Below are 18,556 nucleotides of genomic sequence, written 5' to 3'. Positions count from 1 at the left end.
TGTTCACCAAAAAACATATACAAGAATGTTCATAGGATGAATAAATTTTAGAATATTAATATAGTAGAATAATATAGAGGAAACAGAATGAACAATCTACAACTACACACAAAACATGGATGAATCTCACAATAATAAAATTGAGTAAAAGAAGCCAGACACAAAAATTGTATACTACATGATTCCATTTATATAATGTTCAAAAACAGAAAAAAATAATTACAGTAGAAGACACAAGGATATTGGTTCCCCTTAGGTACTAATGTTTGGAAAAGGGCTGTAGGGGGCTTCTGGAGTTCTAAGAAAGTTCTTCTTCTTGATGTGAATGTTGGTTACACCAATGTGTTAAATTAATAAAAATTCATCAAGCTGTACTTTTAAGGTTTATGCAATTTTTCAGTATGTATTTTATTAAACAATAGAAAGGTTACATTTTACAAATGTTAAAGGTGATCCAGCTGTGAATAAGTAACTGGTACCAGACTAACCCTCCCACCACAAACAGTAGAAAACTGGACCAAATCTATGAAACAAGTATTTTCAGACATTGGACAATAGGCACAATAGTAAAACTATGATCCTGGAAAGAAGGATAATACACAAGACTAGCCCAAAGAATTCCCCAGATTTCTTTCTGGAGGTATTTACCTAACCACAGGATGGAAGAAAGCCAAGGAGAATATAGTACTCTTGCTAACTGAGGACAGAGAAATTGGAATTAGGAGAGATTGGGCAACTAAAATTTGCAAGGCAGAGTACCAGGGAAAGAGCTCTCCAAATATACATAAGAGCCTCCTTGAATCTTTGGTATAGGTTTAAGGACAGACTCTATGAGGCTGATTAAAGAACAACTACTGGGGAAAGAAAATTACTGGGGACCTGTAAGCTGAACAACTACTAGAGCTTGAATAGAATTTGGAAACATCCAAGTTCTGACCACTTGGAATAAATAAACTTTGTTCAACAACTGGGATACTTGGTAGACAGACCTCAGAAAGGCCACAGTTTAGAAATAAAGCTAAACTAGCCAAGAGGGAAGGCTATTCTAGACCCAACCAACCAAAGCTGAAAAAGCTTATCTGCAAGCAAATTAACTGCCTGCTTGAGTGAAACTTAACAGTTTTTAAAGAAAGACAATAAAATCCAGGCACTAAAACATCTAGCACCCACAATGTCCAGTATCCAATAAAAATTACTGTATACTGAAGAAGTAGGAAAAGGTAAACCATAAAAAGGAGAAAAATTAGTCAATAGAAACAGACTCAGAAATGACAAAGATGATGAAATTAGCAGATAAGGATTTTAAAGTATCTATTATAAGTATGACCAAGAATTTAAAGGAAAACATAAATATACTGAGAGACATGGGAACTATAAAAAGAACCAAATAGAACTAACAGAACAGAAAAATACAATATCTGAAGTAAAAATGTTATTGGATGGGCTTAAAAGCAGTTTAGACACTGCAGAATAAAACATCCAGGGACAAGGAAACAGTGCAAAAGAATTATCTACACCAAAACACAGAGAGAAGAAAAGTTGAAAAGAAAATGAACGGAAGCTTGCTGATCTGTGGGACAATACCAAGTTGCCTAAAACATGTGTAATCAGAGGCAAAGAGAGGAGAGGAGTTAAAAATATTCAAAGAAATCATGGCCAAAATTTTTCTAAATTTAATGAGAAATATAAACCCACTGATCCAAGAAAGCAAACAAATCCCAAACAGGATAAACACAAAGAAAGCCACACCAAGGCACATTACATTCAAACTGCTGAAAACCAATAACTGAAAGAAAATATTAGAAACAACTAGAGAAAAAGCCACATTGTATATAGGGAACAAAGACAGGAAGTACTACTGACTTCACATCAGAAAGAATGCAAGCCTGGAGATAATGGAATAAAATCTTTAAAGTCCTCAAGAAAAAGCTGTCAACCTAGAATGTTATATCCAGCAAAAATTCTTTCAAATGCTGAAAGTGAAATAGATCCATTTTCAGGCAAATGAAAGATGAGACAATTTGTTCCCAGCATACCTGAATTATAATATATGCTAAAGAAAGTTCTTCAGATTAAACACAAATGATTCCAGACAGAAATTTGACTTTGCATAAAAGGAGCAAAAAGTGCCAGAAATGGTGCATATATAAATTAATACAAAGATTTCTTCCTCTTTTTAAAAATTTCTTGAAATTATAATTAACCATTTAAACAAAAAATAGTAAAAATGTTTTGTGAGGTTTATAACAAAAGAAGAGGCAAAATATACATTAACAACATAAAGGAAGGGTAACTGGATATATATATTGTAAAGTTCTTATACCATACATGAAGTGGTATAATTTGAAAGTATACTGTGATAAGTTAAAAATACATATTGTAAGAGGAATGACTAAAAGAAAATAAAAGGTACCCAAAAGTTAATAAGCCAATAGAGGAATTACAATTAGAATACTATAAAATACTCAATCCAAAAGAAGGCAAGAAAAATGGAACAAAGAACAGATAAGCAAATAAAAACAAAATAATCAATATGATAGATTTAAACCCAATCATATTGATGATCACATTAAATGTAAATAGTCTAAACATTGCAATTAAAAGGCAAAGATTGTCCTAGTGGATTAAAAGAAAAGGACAAGACCCAATTATATGCCATCTACAAGAAACTCACTTTAAATATAAAGACACAGATCAGTTGAAAGTAAAAGAATGGAAAAAGAAAAACTCAATTGCTAATCAAAAGAAAGGTGAAGTAATTATATTAATATCAGACAGAGTGAGCTTGAGAACAAGAAACATTGTCAAGTTTAAAGAGAGATGTTTTATAATGATAAAGGAGTTATTTCATCAAAAAGGCATAATATTTTAAATAGGTATGCATTTAATAACAGAGTTTCAAAATACATAAAGCAAGAACTGAGGGGAGAAATAGACAAGTCCACAATTATAGTTGGAGATTTCAACACTTTTCTCTCAGTAAATGATAGAACAAGTAGACAAAACATCAATAAGGATATAGAAGACATGAAAAAAATAACAAACAACTGACATTTATAGAACACTTCACCAAACAACAGCAGAATACACATTCTTTTTAAGTGCACATGCAAAATATTCACCAAGCTAGACCCTTTTCTGGATCATAAAATAATTTGAAAAAACATTATTTGGAGTAAAAGAAACTAGACACTAAAAAGTACATTCTGTATTTTTCCATTTAAACGAAATTCTAAACCAGTAAAACTAATCATTTGTAAAAAGAAAATCATAAAAATAGTCACTTCTAGTGGTTAGGTTGAATAGAAAGGGGCATGAGGGAAATTTCTGGGGTGGTGATAATGTTCTGTATCTTGATAGGGTTTGAGTTGCACAGGTATATGCATTTTCCAGAACTCATTAAATGATATACTTAAGATTTTTGCATTTCATTGTGTGTAAATTTTACCTCAAAAGGAAAAATATAGCATACAAATATTGAAGTCTAATTGGCAATTCTGAGACTATTTTCTGTGTTTTCTAGGCTTGAGCAAATGAGTAAATACATTGAGGATAATGGAAACCAGGTTTCTCATGTCAGGGAAGAGAGCTAAAAACAAGAGAGTTATCCAAAAATAAGGGAGTTACTTAAATATAAGGGAGTTACCTAAAAATAAGAGAGTAAAATGCTATTTCCACTAAAAGGAACCAAATATCTTTGGCAAAAAGGCTGATGTCAGGACTGGGCCATCTGTGTCAGAAAGCAAAGTGCCAAAGAATGACAGAGGTATACCCAAAGGACATAGGAGCCAGCTTGAAGGAATTCCTGCTGATCCAGTCTGGGACGATATGAGCATCAAACTAAACAATAATTGTAATGTCTTATAACCCACTGAATGGAATAAAAATAATGACTTAAAGAAATAATCCATGAGTCCCTGATATAAATTTAAATAAATAAATAAAAGAGGAAGGGAAGCTTCTCCTTACAGTAAAATTGCCAAGTAATAAATACAGAAGGAAAAAATGGAATTAGAAAATCATTAATGGGTGCCAATATAGACAAAAGTTTAATGAAAGATAGGATATTTATATATTCTCAAAACATCTCCCAAATTACCTATTAAACAAAGGGAAAACCAGGAACTTTACAATGGAGAAGTGTTACGGACACCACCAAGTCACCAAGGTTATTGTTAATTTTGGAGCAAACTGCCCTTATGTGCTTCCTAATATTACGCACTGAAAAAGAACTCACAGTTTCAGTTCTCAGGAGGCAGACACTAAGAGGTTTTGGAGCGCAAGGTGTTTATTAAGGATTAACACCTATGAAGGGAAATACAGAGGAAGAGGGATTGAGAAGAGTTCGAACCACAATTCACACCTGACAAAGCCTCACCGGACCCAATGGGGAGCTCTGGAGTGAGTATTGCCTGCCACGACTAAGCTCTTATAGCTCAACCTCATTCAGTGACCAGATGTAGGCTGCCCTGGGAAGGCGTGACCTCAGATGAGGCAGTTCTCTGCACCCTGATAAGGATATACACTCCTTGAAGCTGGGCAGCAATTTCTTCATTGAAGGGGGGTCTAGGCAGCTTAGCTCCATACCTACCACAGCCTGTGCCTTGTGTTACTTGAACATACTTCTCCAGGAATCTGGTGGGTCTCTTGTCCTGAAGGGAAACTTAAAGGAGGGAAGGTAGTAAGACGAGCTATGGCTGATGCTGTAGGTCTCAAGGCTACAATTGATGCATATCATCATTCCCCTCCTTCACTATCCATCCTAGATGCCCTCATTTTAATTACCAACTCTCCTAGTTTCACTGCCTTCCCAGTGGCATGACCCAGACTCTCACCCCCTGGGCATCATCCTCTGGCCATGGTTACTGTTCTTGACTTTTTACAGTCACAATTGGGCGAAGGAGTACGATGAGGCTCCCAAGTGGGTCACCTGCATTCCACACATGTTCCTCTCTGCTCCCATTGTGTAAAAGCAGCTTCGCCCTCTCCTGATGATCAATAACCCCTGCCAAGACAATGACCTTCTTCTTGCCTGGTCCCTGGACATAAAGAACCCAAAATGCTTAGGCAGCAGCTGTGGCTTATAATCCAATGGGACTCTTGTATCCTCTGGCAAAGATGTGCCACTTTGGGAGACCAGGAACTCAAACCCCTCAGACCCCAGAGTTGTGGAGACAAGAAATGCAAATTCCCTCCATGAGTCATTAAGAGTCATAATAAGGGATTCCACTCTACTTCCACCCCTTGGCACCCAGACCCATGTATCGTTCCTGTTGGGGATATAAGGAATCATGAGTTTTTTGTTGTGTGAGTGCCCTCAGCCTCTCAGTCATCTATCTTTGATTTCTTCTGATAAGTGAAAGCTGAATAATATTCTTGTGAGCTGCCCATCTCTTTTCTCTGATAGAGGCCATGTCCTAACAACCATTTCCATAATTATTTGCAATCATACCCACTGGCTGCCACTCTGACTTTGCCAGTCATTTCAATAATCATGGCCTCACCTTGGCTTCTGGTAGTTAAGCGTTAACACTTGGCCTCAATTTGTTCAGGGTCCTATAACATCAGGGAGCCAAATTCTGTAACAGCCTCTGCTGCCATCAGCCCTAGCTTACAGAGAGAGCCCCCAGTGAACCACATAGTGATGCCCCTTTTATCATAGCTCATGCTTCTGGGCCCTCCCACGAACGTATCACCTGGCAAGCCTTCCAGCCATACACAGTATAACCATACCAGGATGCCCACATCTACTTTTAATCCCTTCCTCTACTGCCTGCCAGGGCAAATCCGGCATTTCAGCTTCACTGTGTAGGCCCCATCATTTTTCCGTGCTTGAAGGAGCAATCCTAGGAATGAATTCACATCACCTCCTGGGGTCCTGGGTAAGAACCTAGGTAGGAAATCCTGCGTCTCTGGAAAGTGCTCCCAAGTCAATAAACTCTTCCCTATCCAGTCTTATGCTCTGGCTCCTTAGATTCAGCATTCTTAAAATCCAGTCATACATGTACTGCCCCAACTCCTGCTGGTACATTGGCTAGATCTTGCAGCTTCTTTGGTGTGTTAGTGCCTTTCCTTCCTTATAAGGCCTACCATGTCCTCAGCTGGATTATGCTTTCACTTAGCCCTCATCATAGACCTGGTAGCCAAAAGGGGAGATAAAGACAGGGCACACGTGGCCTTGTGAGGGACAGGTACCAGTTCATAATATGGAGGACTGGGCCACAGCCACTTCTGCAGGCTCAGAAGGTTCAGGGGAGACTGGAGCGGGATGGGGGTACCAAAACTTACATCAAGTTTTGGTACATCTGGGTCATCCACCTGAATGACTCCTTCCCATGCGTCCTATTTCCCAGCCAGTGCTTCTAACCAGGAATCTGACCTTGGCATAACTGTCCTGCCTTGAGTGGCTCTTAATGTAAGTCTTCAGCTTTGTCCTGGGCTTTCTCTGCCCTCTCACTAGAGATGAGATTTTCTCTTTTTTATATATGCAATCAAAGTGGTCCTTTAGCTTTCATTCTTGGTTTTCAATTGCCTGTGACTTACCTTTAGTTGTTTATCATATTTCTATGTAGAACCTCAATGGCAGTCAGCGATAACCATCCAGTGCATTATCCTCATAGGCACTCTTTCTCCATACATCTGAAATGCCTGATACATTGTACCTGCTTATATATTCCCTTTCACCTGTGTAGCTCCCAACTTACCACTGCTGAAGATTTTAACAAGTGGGGCTCTCTATGCTGCATCTACCCCCAGGCAGGTGGTGAATGATTCAGTTCCAAACACCCACATTATTGCCTATTTTTTGACATCATCCCATTTCTGGTACCATCAGGTTGGGTTCTTTGAAGGTAGATGCTAAGATGGAGTTGCTTATTAGGGACCAACACCTGTAAAGGGAAAGAGGAGAGACAGTATTGGATGGAGGAAGAAGTTGAACTGTGATGCAGACCTGATAAAGAGTTGCTTTGAGCAACCCAGAAGGAGTTCTGGAGCAGGTATTGCCCATTTGAGTGTCCCATGTCGGCCAAATGGCCAGGCTTTTATATCCTTGCATCACAAGTCACCAGATGTGGACTTCCCGAGACAGGCATGACATCATACAAGGTGGCTCTCTGGAACTGAGGCTGACAATAAAGGAGTTGTTGGCTAGAGGCTACCTGCTGACCTCTCTTCCTCAGCTGGGTGACAAGTCCTCCTTTCTTTGCCGGCTTGAGCTGCTATAACAAAATACCACACTCTGGGTGGCTTAAACAATGAATATTTGTTTCTCACAGTTCTGGAGACTAGGAAGTCCAAGATCAAGGTGCTGGCAGACTGGTTCTTGATGAGACACTTCTTCCTGGATTGCAGATGGCTGGCTGCCTTCTTGCTATATCCTCACGTGGAGAGAGAGCAAGCTCTGGAGTGGTGTGCGTTGTTTTGTTTTGTTTTGTGAGTAAGATTAGCCCTTAGCTAACATCTGTACCAGTCTTTCTCCACTTATGTATATGTGGGTCACCACCACAGCATGGCTGATGACTGGTGTAGGTCTGAAACCACAAATCCAGGCTACAGAAGTGGAACCTGTCGAACTTAACCACTACGCCATGGGACCAGCCCCCAAGCTCTGGTGTTTTTTGCTCTTCTTATAAGGGCATTAACCTTATCATGAGGAATCCACCATCATGACCCCATCTCAACCTAATTACCTCAGCACGTTGGGAGTTAGTGTGTCAACATGAATTTGGGGGGACACAAACATTCGATCCAGAACATTCAACAAGCCATCCCTTGAAGGAGGATATGGTCAGGGCATCCGTGTCTACCATAGACACACAGGTTTTCTGTGGGATTCTTGCCAAAAAATGCAAAACTTGAAAATAATCATGTGGAAACATCAGACAAACCCAAATTGAAGGACATTCTTCAGTACAACTGGTGCATATGCTTCAAGAATGTCAATGTCAAGAAAGATAAAGAAAGAATGAGAATGTTTTCCAGATTAAAGGAGACTAAAGAGATATAGTGACGGAATGCAGTGAATGATTCTCAGTTAGATCCTGGACTGTGGGAAGCAATAGCCGTAGAGAACATTACTTGGGCAACTGGTGACATTTGAATGTGGACAGTAGATTAGATGGTAATATTATATCGACACTAAATGTCCTGATTTTGATCATTTTAATTTTACTTAACTTTAAGTTTAAATTTTAAGATTGAAGCAATGTGAAATTTTAAGACATTATGTGTGTTGAAACAATATGTTAATGAGTTAAAATATATTATCATAATTAATTTTACCTGTTTCCTTTTACTTTGTTAGGGTGGCTACCTAAAATTTTAATTTAGAAAATTTTAAATTACACATGACTTGCCTTCTATTTCTATTGGACAGCACTCTTTTTATACCACTACCTTTCCATAATATAGAAATCGAGAGTATTTCTAGCACTCTCATCACCCCCATTTTAAAAAAATTTTGCACGGCCTACTTTGAGATTGCATTATTGGTTTGTGAGCCAGTTCTGTGGAAAGCCTGGGATTTTAAACTGTAATGAGGGATAAATAGACGGGATTGACTCTCGGTGCGGCCAGCCATCCAAGGGAGCCGCTTACCCGGCGAGGCTCCAGGTGGACCTGGTGGTGGAGGGAGGTGCAGATTTGCCTTAAAAGTGAGGAATATGTCTGAGTCTTGGAGCACAGTGCTGCAGAAGTGGGAGCAAAGACGTGCAGGGCAGAGAGGCTGGTGAGGCCGGAAAGCATTTCGCAGCACGGCATTCGCATCCACAGCTTTGCCGCTGTGGCGTCGTTTTTTGTCACTAACCTTGTACGTCAAAAGCCATCCTTAACTCATAGGTGCCATATTTATAGGATGCTATTTTTCTTTCAGGTCAGGGCTGTCTTTGACAGTCATATTTCTAAAAAACAGAGGAAGAAAAGTTTTTCATCTGTATCTTGGAAATTCTGAAATAACATTTCCACCACTCTGCAAAAGCTTTTGCAAACTGTTGTCTTGGTTTACCATCCAAAACAGTATTTTAATTAACCTTTCACACATTCGGCAAATTGAGTGTCCTCTGTGTGCTGGCAGTGACAATGGAAAATATGATGTGGCCCTCTCCTTTAAGGTGCTCAGTCAGGATGGGGAAAGAAATGTATAAAGACAACGGTAATCCAGTAAGATAGATGTCACTGAAAGTCTGACTGAAAGGCTCTGGGAGGATTCCAAAGGAGTGAGCACCTGAGCAGGAGAGAAACATGGAAACCTTTTTACAGAAAGAGGTGATGCTTGAGTAGAGTTACAGGAAGAAGAAAAGTTTATCAGGCAAACTGTGGCTGGGCATGGAGAAGGGGATCCGTATTCATAAAGGCATAGATACGTGGAACAGCATTAACAATTCAGGGAACTGCAAGTGGTGTCCTATTGCTAGAGTGTAGATGAGAAATGAAGCCTAAAGAAAGGCCAGACTCCAAAGAGCTGATGAGCCGAGCTACAAGTGTGACTTTTATCCTGCAGGCAATGGGGAGACACTGAAGGATTTTAAGCAGAGGAATAGTAAAGCAGGTTGGTGTTTTTAAAATAAGCATAGTCTAAAATTATTTTAAAAATTCAACTATAGGGGCTGGCCCCGTGGCCGAGTGGTTAAGTTCATGCGCCCTGCTGCAGGCGGCCCGGTGTTTCGTCAGTTCGAATCCTGGGTGCGGACATGGCACTGCTCATCAAGCCACGCTGAGGCAGCGTCCCACATACCACAACTAGAAGGACCCACAATGAAGAATATACAACTATGTACCGAGGGGCTTTGGGGAGAAAAAGGAAAAAAATAAATCTTTAAAAAAAAAAAATTCAACTATAAAACAGTTATAATTGTGGCCAGCCTGGGAGCTTAGTGGTCAAGTTCACATGCTCCACTTTGGCAACCTGGGGTTTGCCAATTTAGATCCCGGGCACCGACCTACACACTGCTCATCAGGCCATGCTGTGGTGGCATCCCACACAGAAGAACCAGAATGACTTGCAACTAGGATATATGACTATCTACTGGGGCTTTAGCGGGTTGGAGAAAAGAGGAAGATTGGTAACAGATGTTAGCTCAGGGCCAATCTTAAAAAAATAAAAAAGCTATAAGAAAATAAAAGTGAATCTGGCTTTGGGATAAAGAATTTCTAAGTATGAAAGCAATGAAGAAACCGTAAAGAAAAAGATTATTAAACTGGATTAAATAAAAGTGTAAAATGTATGTACATGAAAACAAATAAGCAAAATTAAAAGTCAGATGACAAACCGAAGGAAATACACACCACATATGACAAAAATGCCAACATATCAATAAGAGAATTAGGAACACTCCCACTGCAAATAGGCAGGGGACCTGAAAAGCTGATTCACAAAAGAACTGTAAGTGGACAACCAACATTTAAATGTTAATTAAAGGGAAAAAATTAAATATCTTGCCTTTCTAGTAGAAGCTGCATTTCAGAGTAAACAAGTGGTCCCAGTTGATGATGGAAAGCTCTACTTAATAGAATAATAGAAAATAAATATAAGAGAAGGAATGATAGAATTAAAAAATCATCATTTTCAATCCCAAATGAAAATATTGATTTAGGCAGAAATTAACTACTGGTGGTAAAGTCAGTATGTGAATGGTGGACGGACAAAGGACATTCTCCTGGAGCCAAAGCACACCACACGGGTTACTCTTCAGTCGCAAAGGGGAAAACCCACCTGTACAAGGAGGGAAAAGTTGCCGCCATTGTAATCCAAGGGTCAATCTTAACATCCCTGACGACTGACCTTAAGATGTTATGGATATAATGATGTGCACCAGAAATTTATATAGCGTTATAAACCACTGTTACCGCAATTTAAAAAAGAGATGTTAGGTGTCAGTCCCCTGATGCGATGCAGTAAGAAGTGTACATCACCTGTGATGTACCCTTTCCAAACATGTTTAGTTTGAATGTATCGTGCTTTAAAGCCAGCTCCACATTGACAAATAATACAGGGAAGAGAGGGTCCAGGCAAACGGCACTACAGGAAAGCAACCAGAAAAATCCTGAAAAATAAAACATTCTGTACGTACTGGCCCAATCTCTTCAATAAGTTACTGCATGAAAACAAAAGAAAGAAAGGAACGGTAGATTAAGAGAATCTTAAAAGACATAACGACCAGGTGCAATGCATGGTCTTGAGTCAGATTTTTTTTTAAACAAACCAGGAAAGACATTTTTAAGACAATTGGTGCAATTTAACTATAAAGTAGGTATTAGATAATAAATTACTAATTATTAATTTGTTAACTATGATAATTTTTTTGACGAGAGGGAAATGTTCTTTTCTAAACTACAAACTGGGAGCCGGCCCCATGGCCGAGTGGTTAAGTTTGAGTGTTCTGCTTGGGCAGCCCACGGTTTCGCCGGTTCAGATCCTGGACACGGACACGGCACTGCTCATCAGGCCACACTGAGGCAGTGTCCCACATGCCACAACTAGAAGGACCCACAACTAAAATATACAACTATGTCCTGGGGTGATTTGGGGAGAAAAAGCAGGGGGAAAAAAGAAGATGGCAACAGTTGTTAGGTCAGGTGCCAATCTTTAAAAACAAAAAAAACAACAAACTGAAGTAAAAATATATTTAAATTTTTTCAACTATACCAATAAATATAAATTTTAAAAAGAAAAAAACATTTTTACCTATTAAATAGGCCAAAGTTTCTTGTTATCATTTATTTAAGTTAAAAATTAAGCCACTGGCCAGAGCGGGAGGGTTGAAGCTTCATTCGCTCTGATCCCCTTCTGGTAAGAGTATGAATTAATTCAGCCTTTTTGGAAGCCAATCTGGCAAAATGTATTGAGTCTTTAAAATATCACACTTCCTTTTCTAGAAATTTATCCTGAAGAAATAATCAAAGATATAATGGATTTATATATTTCTGTGTACATATATACATATTCTTTACAATAAAAAATTAGAAACTACAAAAATGTTCAATATTAAATAACTGATGGTATATCCATACTATCGTATGTTCTGTAACCATTAAAATTGTGTCAAAAAATGGTTAATAACATGGGGAAGCACTCATAATAAAACATTAAGTTAAAAATCAGTATACGGTACAGTATCTATAATTCTTATTTTTTAGAATTTATAAAAAAAAGACCAGAAGACAATCCAGCAAAATATACGCACAGTTTACTTCTAGAGAGTGAGATTAGAGTTGGTTTTATTTTCTTTGACAGACCTTTCTGAGTTTTGCAAATTTTCTCCAATAAATAGATACTCTTTTATAATTAGAGGGAAAAGTTGTTTATATAAAAATGCCTCCCAAAACAAGAAGAGAAAATCCAGATGAAAAGCTTGGCCTGGTGCAATGGAGGGGAGGGTGGAAGAGATTGTTGTAAGAGCCTGTCTATATAAAATTCCGTGCTGTTTTAAACTATTTTAACAAAAAAGTAATTTAACTTATTAAAAAAAATTATAATGTAGAAGTATGTAAAAGAAAAGCGATCCCTTAACATTTTTACAGTCTTCCTCTTCCTATTTCAGTGCATGTCTTCCACACAAAGCTTTTTCAAAAATGAGATCATATTCTACATATTGTTTTGCAACTTGTTTTTATGACAATATTTCTTGGACATTCCCCCTTCCTACCCCATCTGTCAGTATGTGTGGATTTACTTCCTTCTTTTTCACAGTGGCAAATGGTCATATGGATGTACCATGAGTTACTGAATCACCTTCTATTAATGGATGTTTGGGTTCCCTTTCCATGCCATTACGAACATTGCTGTCGCAAACACCATCATTATGTGCATCTTTGCATAAGGTGAGTATGTAGGTAGGACAGATTCCTTGAAGTGAAATTTCTTGGTCGAAGGGCATGCAGATTTAAAACATTTAGAGTTACTACCGGATTGCTCTCAAAAATCCTGTAGTGACTTCTCTCTATACCAACAATGTGTGCATTTCTCCACACCCTCACCAAAACTCAACTTGAATCGTCCGATTGTTTAATTTTTTTCTGATTTCAAAAGTGAAAAAACAAGTTACCTCATTGATTAGCTTGCAATTTTTATATTATTAGTGAGGATAGTAATTTCCTTATGTGCCTTGGCCAAATGTGTTTCATCTTTTGTAAATTGCCCATTCATCTGTCTCTTTGCTTAGACAATGATGAGTACTATTCATTTGATGAAACCCCAGACTGAAAGCAGCTTCTTCAAATATTGCAAATTCTGTTAACGAAGGATAAAATGTTTCAGGCTTAACAAGGACTCTAAGTTCCCAGGCTCTTATTTTGAATGTTGGCCTGTTTGGATCCAAAAGTCCAAAAGTCTTTTTGATGTTCTCCCTTTTTTAAAAACAGAATCTCATGCCATACCTTCCAGATAGTTATATTATCATAATCTTCCAGGTGGAAAATCGGAGCACGAAGTGTTACACTTAGTTAGAGTCACAAAATGATTCAGTGGCAGACATGCATCTCAAATCTGTCTTTCCATCTTATTTTTCAATTATGTGCCCCACACTTTCCACCTCCAATTCACTCCCAACCAGTCTCATTTACTGGAATAAAGAGCCAGTTAGTATTCATAGGTTTTATCCAAACACATAAATATGTAAGTTCATGAAAGAACAAAACAATTGCACATAAGCTATAAATTATTTCTTGCTCCTGTTTACAAATAATGTTTTAATTATTCTATACTTCTTGGCTGTAGGAAAAAATGACTAGAAATAATCTTTCATCCAACCAAAATTCAGTAAGAAATATGTTTTAGTACAGTGGCGCTTGCACAGAGAGAGAAACCTCAATGTGACATTGCTCCTGTGGTTTCAGAAAAAAAATAAGTGAAGCTGCAAGGAAAGGACCTTAAACTTTTATTACAGGAGAGGGTTTTAGGTGGTGGAAGTTCTCTAAATCCAAAATGTGTTTCCCTGACTGCTAGAAATACATCCGTCATTTCTTCACCGCCCCCACATGCAGTGACCTTGTAGGACAGATGGAGGCGAGAGAAAAGCCTATTTCTCAGAAATGAGGAGTTGACTGTGGGTATAGAATACTTCCTCTTTAACCGTTTTCTGCGGACTGAGAAATGTTGTTATTAACACTGATAAGACACTGATAAAAGTGATTAAAAATAACTATTACCATTTGTTTATTATGTGCTAATTATTTGGCACTCCTTTCATTACTTTAGCAACTCTGCGCCTTAAGTATTATAATTATTATTATTTTATAAGACTAAGCCTCGGAAAACTTGGCCAAGGTCCCACAGTGAGTGGATGTAAAAGCCGGGATTCAAACCCAGGCCTCTGACTCACACGCTGGTTCTTCTCACTGGCATGTTTGCTGCCACTTCCAGGCAGTGGTTCTGCAGCAGTGAAGGCAGACTGGCTCTTTTAGGCTTGTCCTCTCAGGGTACTTCACATACCTCAGGGATCCAGCCATGTCTGGGTTTGCCTCTCAGCTTTGTAAGTTCAGAAAGCCAACGTGATGAGGTGGTTCCTCAGGGAGTGTAATAAAGCACTGGGCCGTGAGCATCCTGAGGGAGAAGATCTAGCTGGGCGCTAAGCGAGTATGAGGATAGACAAAATCCACAGGTCTGTGGAGGGAGGAGAAGGCAAAGACCAGGGAGGCCGCTGAGATTGGAGACAAACATACAAGAGCAAGACAAGAGATGTCCGGTCCATGCCAGAGATCAGAGTGGCCTATTGGAAGCCACATAAAGGAGTGGTTAAGGTTCTCCAGTGGCCAGACAATTGGCAACCAGGGACAGAAAGGCCTGTAGGAGCCTGGGCTTCTCTGACTTGGGGAGAAGCCAGCCTGTGCAAGTCTGGAGGCTAGCTGTGAGATAAAGGCAAACTGGGGGCTGGGGGTGCAGGAGCAGAGGGCAGGCATAGCTCTTTGAGGTGTATTTACTGCTCCAGCTAGGCAATCATATTAGAGATGAAGTTGTAGGTTACTCTGCCTGCCACAGCCAACTTACCCTTATGGCTTACGTTTTTGAGTCATATTCCTGGAAGGATCAGACTAGCAGTTACATGACCCCTTCCCACTTAGCCACAGCTGATGGGACTGTCTGGCCAAAGGAGCTGGCCAGCAACCAGTCAGACTCTCTCAAGAATTTGACCTAAGAAACATAAAGAGTGAGTGGGTGAGGTGCCACCTGCATGGAGCTGCAAGGTCATGTAGAGGATAGGCCAGAGAGTCCATGGAGTGTCACATGGGCCCAAATTACAGGTGAGCAGATATTTATAACATGGCAAAGAAAGCCCAAGAGAAATGAACAGGACTATCTGTCCTCAGAAAGAGGTGGAGACAGATAACTCATTTTATGATTTCCAGTGGGGATAGGCTATTTCCTACAATTGGGTCTCTGTGAGGTTCCCCTCAGTCTTGATAACAAGCTCTCTTCTTATATGAGTTTTATAGAGTGGATTTCTTTTCTTGCCAACAAGACAGTGATTTATGAATAAGAATGCCACTGCATTCATGAACAATAGGATAGTCCTTTCCAATGAGTTTTTTTGGTTTTCTTTGGGGTTTTTTTGGTGAGGAAGATGGGCCCTGGGCTAACATCTGTTGCCAATCTTCCTCTTTTTGCTTTAGGAAGATTATCCCTGAGTTAACATCTTTGCTAATCTTCCCCTGTTTTGTATGTGGGATGCTGCCACAGCATGGCTTGAGGAACGGCGTGTAGGTCTGCACCCAAAATCTAAGACTGTGAACCCTAGGCTGCTGAAGTGGAGTGCGCAAACTTAATCACTATACCACCAGGCCAGCCCCCTAGATGAGAATTCTTATGTGCACATAAGTGGAAAATGGAATTAGTAATCAGAATATGGCTTTGTGAGCAGTGTCAGAGTCTAGGGTGTTGGGTCGCCTCATAAGAAGTTCGGCTCAGGCTGAGGCAGCAGCTGGAAAACGCTCTTTCCTAGGGAAGCAGAGGGAAATGAACAAGTTTTGAGCACCTCCAAAGGGACCCTTGGATGTTATATATGGATTATATCATTTAATTCTCACAACCCTATTATTTAGTCATAGAAAGAATCTGAAGCTCCAAGAGGTTAACTAAACTGATCAAGGTTACAAAACTAAGAAGCAACCCACAGTTGCTTCTTTGATTTACAGTTGGGAACCAAAATCTACCCACTTCTTCTTTCAGGGCACCCCAACTCCCAGGGACTAATGTACTAGCAGCCACTCATTACAGCCCCTATTCTCCTCGGGCAGTGTAATGGTTAATGATATGTGTCAACTTGGCTGGGCCAGAGTGTTTGGTCAAACATTGTGGATGTTTCTGTGACAGTGTTTTTTGGATGAAATTTACATTTAGATTGGCGGACTTTGAGAAAAGCAGGTTGCCCTCCATACTGTGGGTGGGCCTCATCCAATCAGTGGAAGGCCTAAATAGATCAAAGACTGACCTTCCCAAGCAAGAGGGAGTTCTGCTAGCACACGCCTTTCAACTTCAACCGCAGCATTGGCTCTTCAATGGGTCTCCAGCCTGGCAGCTCACCCTGCACATTTTGACTTGCCAGCCTCCATAATCACGTGAGCCAGTTCCTCAAAATAAATCTCTCTCTATATATACACATCCTATTGGTTATATATCGCTGGAGAACTCTGACTAACACAGCTAGTGATGGATAACTACTACTAGATTCTCTTTTCAGTCTGTATGAGTTAGGGCAGTTACTTCTAAAATCTCCGGCTCATAGGAAAGAGCGCTTGAAACCACAAAATAGGATATGTTACAAAAACTCTCTTCCCCTGTATATTAAATCTCATTAGATTCCATTTTAGAGGGTGACTTTCCTGACCTTGTCGTCAGATTCCAGCTTAGCTCAGTGTTTCAAATAGCAGGAATATATAAATTCACCAGGATATTACTTGTCATGCTTTAACACCAGCAATAATAAGTACTGATTCTGGACCTATCTTCTTCAGCACAATCACAAATCTCCATAACCTCCATCCACACGCAAATGTCACTGATACCTGAAAGTGCCAGAGATGCTAATTTGAAAACTTTTATTGGCTGTAATTTGTTTGAAGATGGTGAACTGAATCACAAATCAAGCTGAAGGTGTGCTTCAATACTCTCCCTCAGTATATAAAGCTGTTGGAAAGCTGTGGGACAGTGAGCCAAAGCCGAAACCTCAGATCATTCAGTCAATTATACATATTCCATTTGGAACCATTTTCCTCCTTTCAGGTAACCAGTAACTCTCTTGGAGGGAAGAGGGAAGAACAGATGGACAATATTTATTAAAATTATATTGTGAACCTTGTGCCAAATGACAATGATATTATTTAAACTATAAGAAGGCCCATGTTTTAACAAAATAAAATGTGATAAGAATAAAATTTTAGCTAACCCCATATATTTTGAAATAAAAGGTATACTTATAAATAATCCACGGGTTAAAGGAAAAATTATAACAGAATTATGAGCATTAAAATTGTACAACAAGGAAAATACTACCTACAAAAACTTGAGTGAGTCAGTGAAACAGAAGTAGAAGAAATAATTATACCCTTACGACTGCTTACAGTAGAAAACAAGGAAAGTGGTCAACTAATGAACAAAGCATTCAACTCAAGAAGTTAGAAAAAGGGTAATAGAAGGAACCTAAAAAAAGGGAGGAAAAATGACGATAAAGCCAGAAATTACTGAAAGTAGAAAACAAATGATAGAATGATTAACAAAACCAAAATACACCCTTTGAAAGACTAATAAAAAAAGACAGACCTCTCACAGTCCTGATCAGAGGGGAAAACAGAGGAGGAAAAAGCACAAATGAACAATATTATTAATGAAAAAGGTGACATAACTATAAATTCAATAGAGATTTTAAAATGTATTAGAGATTAATATAAATGAGTATCATGCCAATAATTCTGAAAACAATTGAAATGGAAAAGTTTTGAGAAAAATTACCAAAATTGTCTAGAGGAGGAATAGAAAATCTAGATAGAACAATAATTAAGAAAGAAATTAAATCAATGACTAAAAATTGACCCCCCCCCAAAAAAGGCAACAGGTCTAGATTTTTTTTTAACATTTTATTTTGAAATAATCTTAGACTTACAGAAAAGTTGCAAAAATAGTATCAAGAATTCTTATATAATCTTCACCCGGGATCCCCTACTGTTAACAATTTATATCAATATAGTACAATAATAAAACCCCAGAAATTAATATTGATGCAATAACTAAAATTACAGAATTTTACTAGTTTTCCCATGACTTCTGTCTTAGGATTCAGTCCAGAATCCCACATTGCATTTAGTTATCAAATCTCCTCCATCTGTGACATTTCCTCAGCCTTCTCCTGATTTTCACAACCTTGATACTTTTGAAAAGTACTAGTAAGTTATTTTGTAAAGTATCCCTCAATTTGGGTTTGACTGGTGTTTTCTTTTTTTTTTTTAAAGATTTTATTTTTCCTTTTTCTCCCCAAAGCCCCCTGGTACATAGTTTTGTGTTTTTAGTTGTGAGTCCTTCCAGTTGTGGTGTGTGGGAACGCCTCCTCAGCATAGCTTGACGAGCAGT

Source organism: Equus asinus, chromosome 5 (assembly GCF_041296235.1).
Source record: "Equus asinus isolate D_3611 breed Donkey chromosome 5, EquAss-T2T_v2, whole genome shotgun sequence".
NCBI classification, from domain to species: Eukaryota; Metazoa; Chordata; class Mammalia; order Perissodactyla; family Equidae; genus Equus; species Equus asinus.
The sequence above is the reverse complement of the archived record's forward strand: the minus strand, read 5'-3'. Positions refer to the sequence as shown.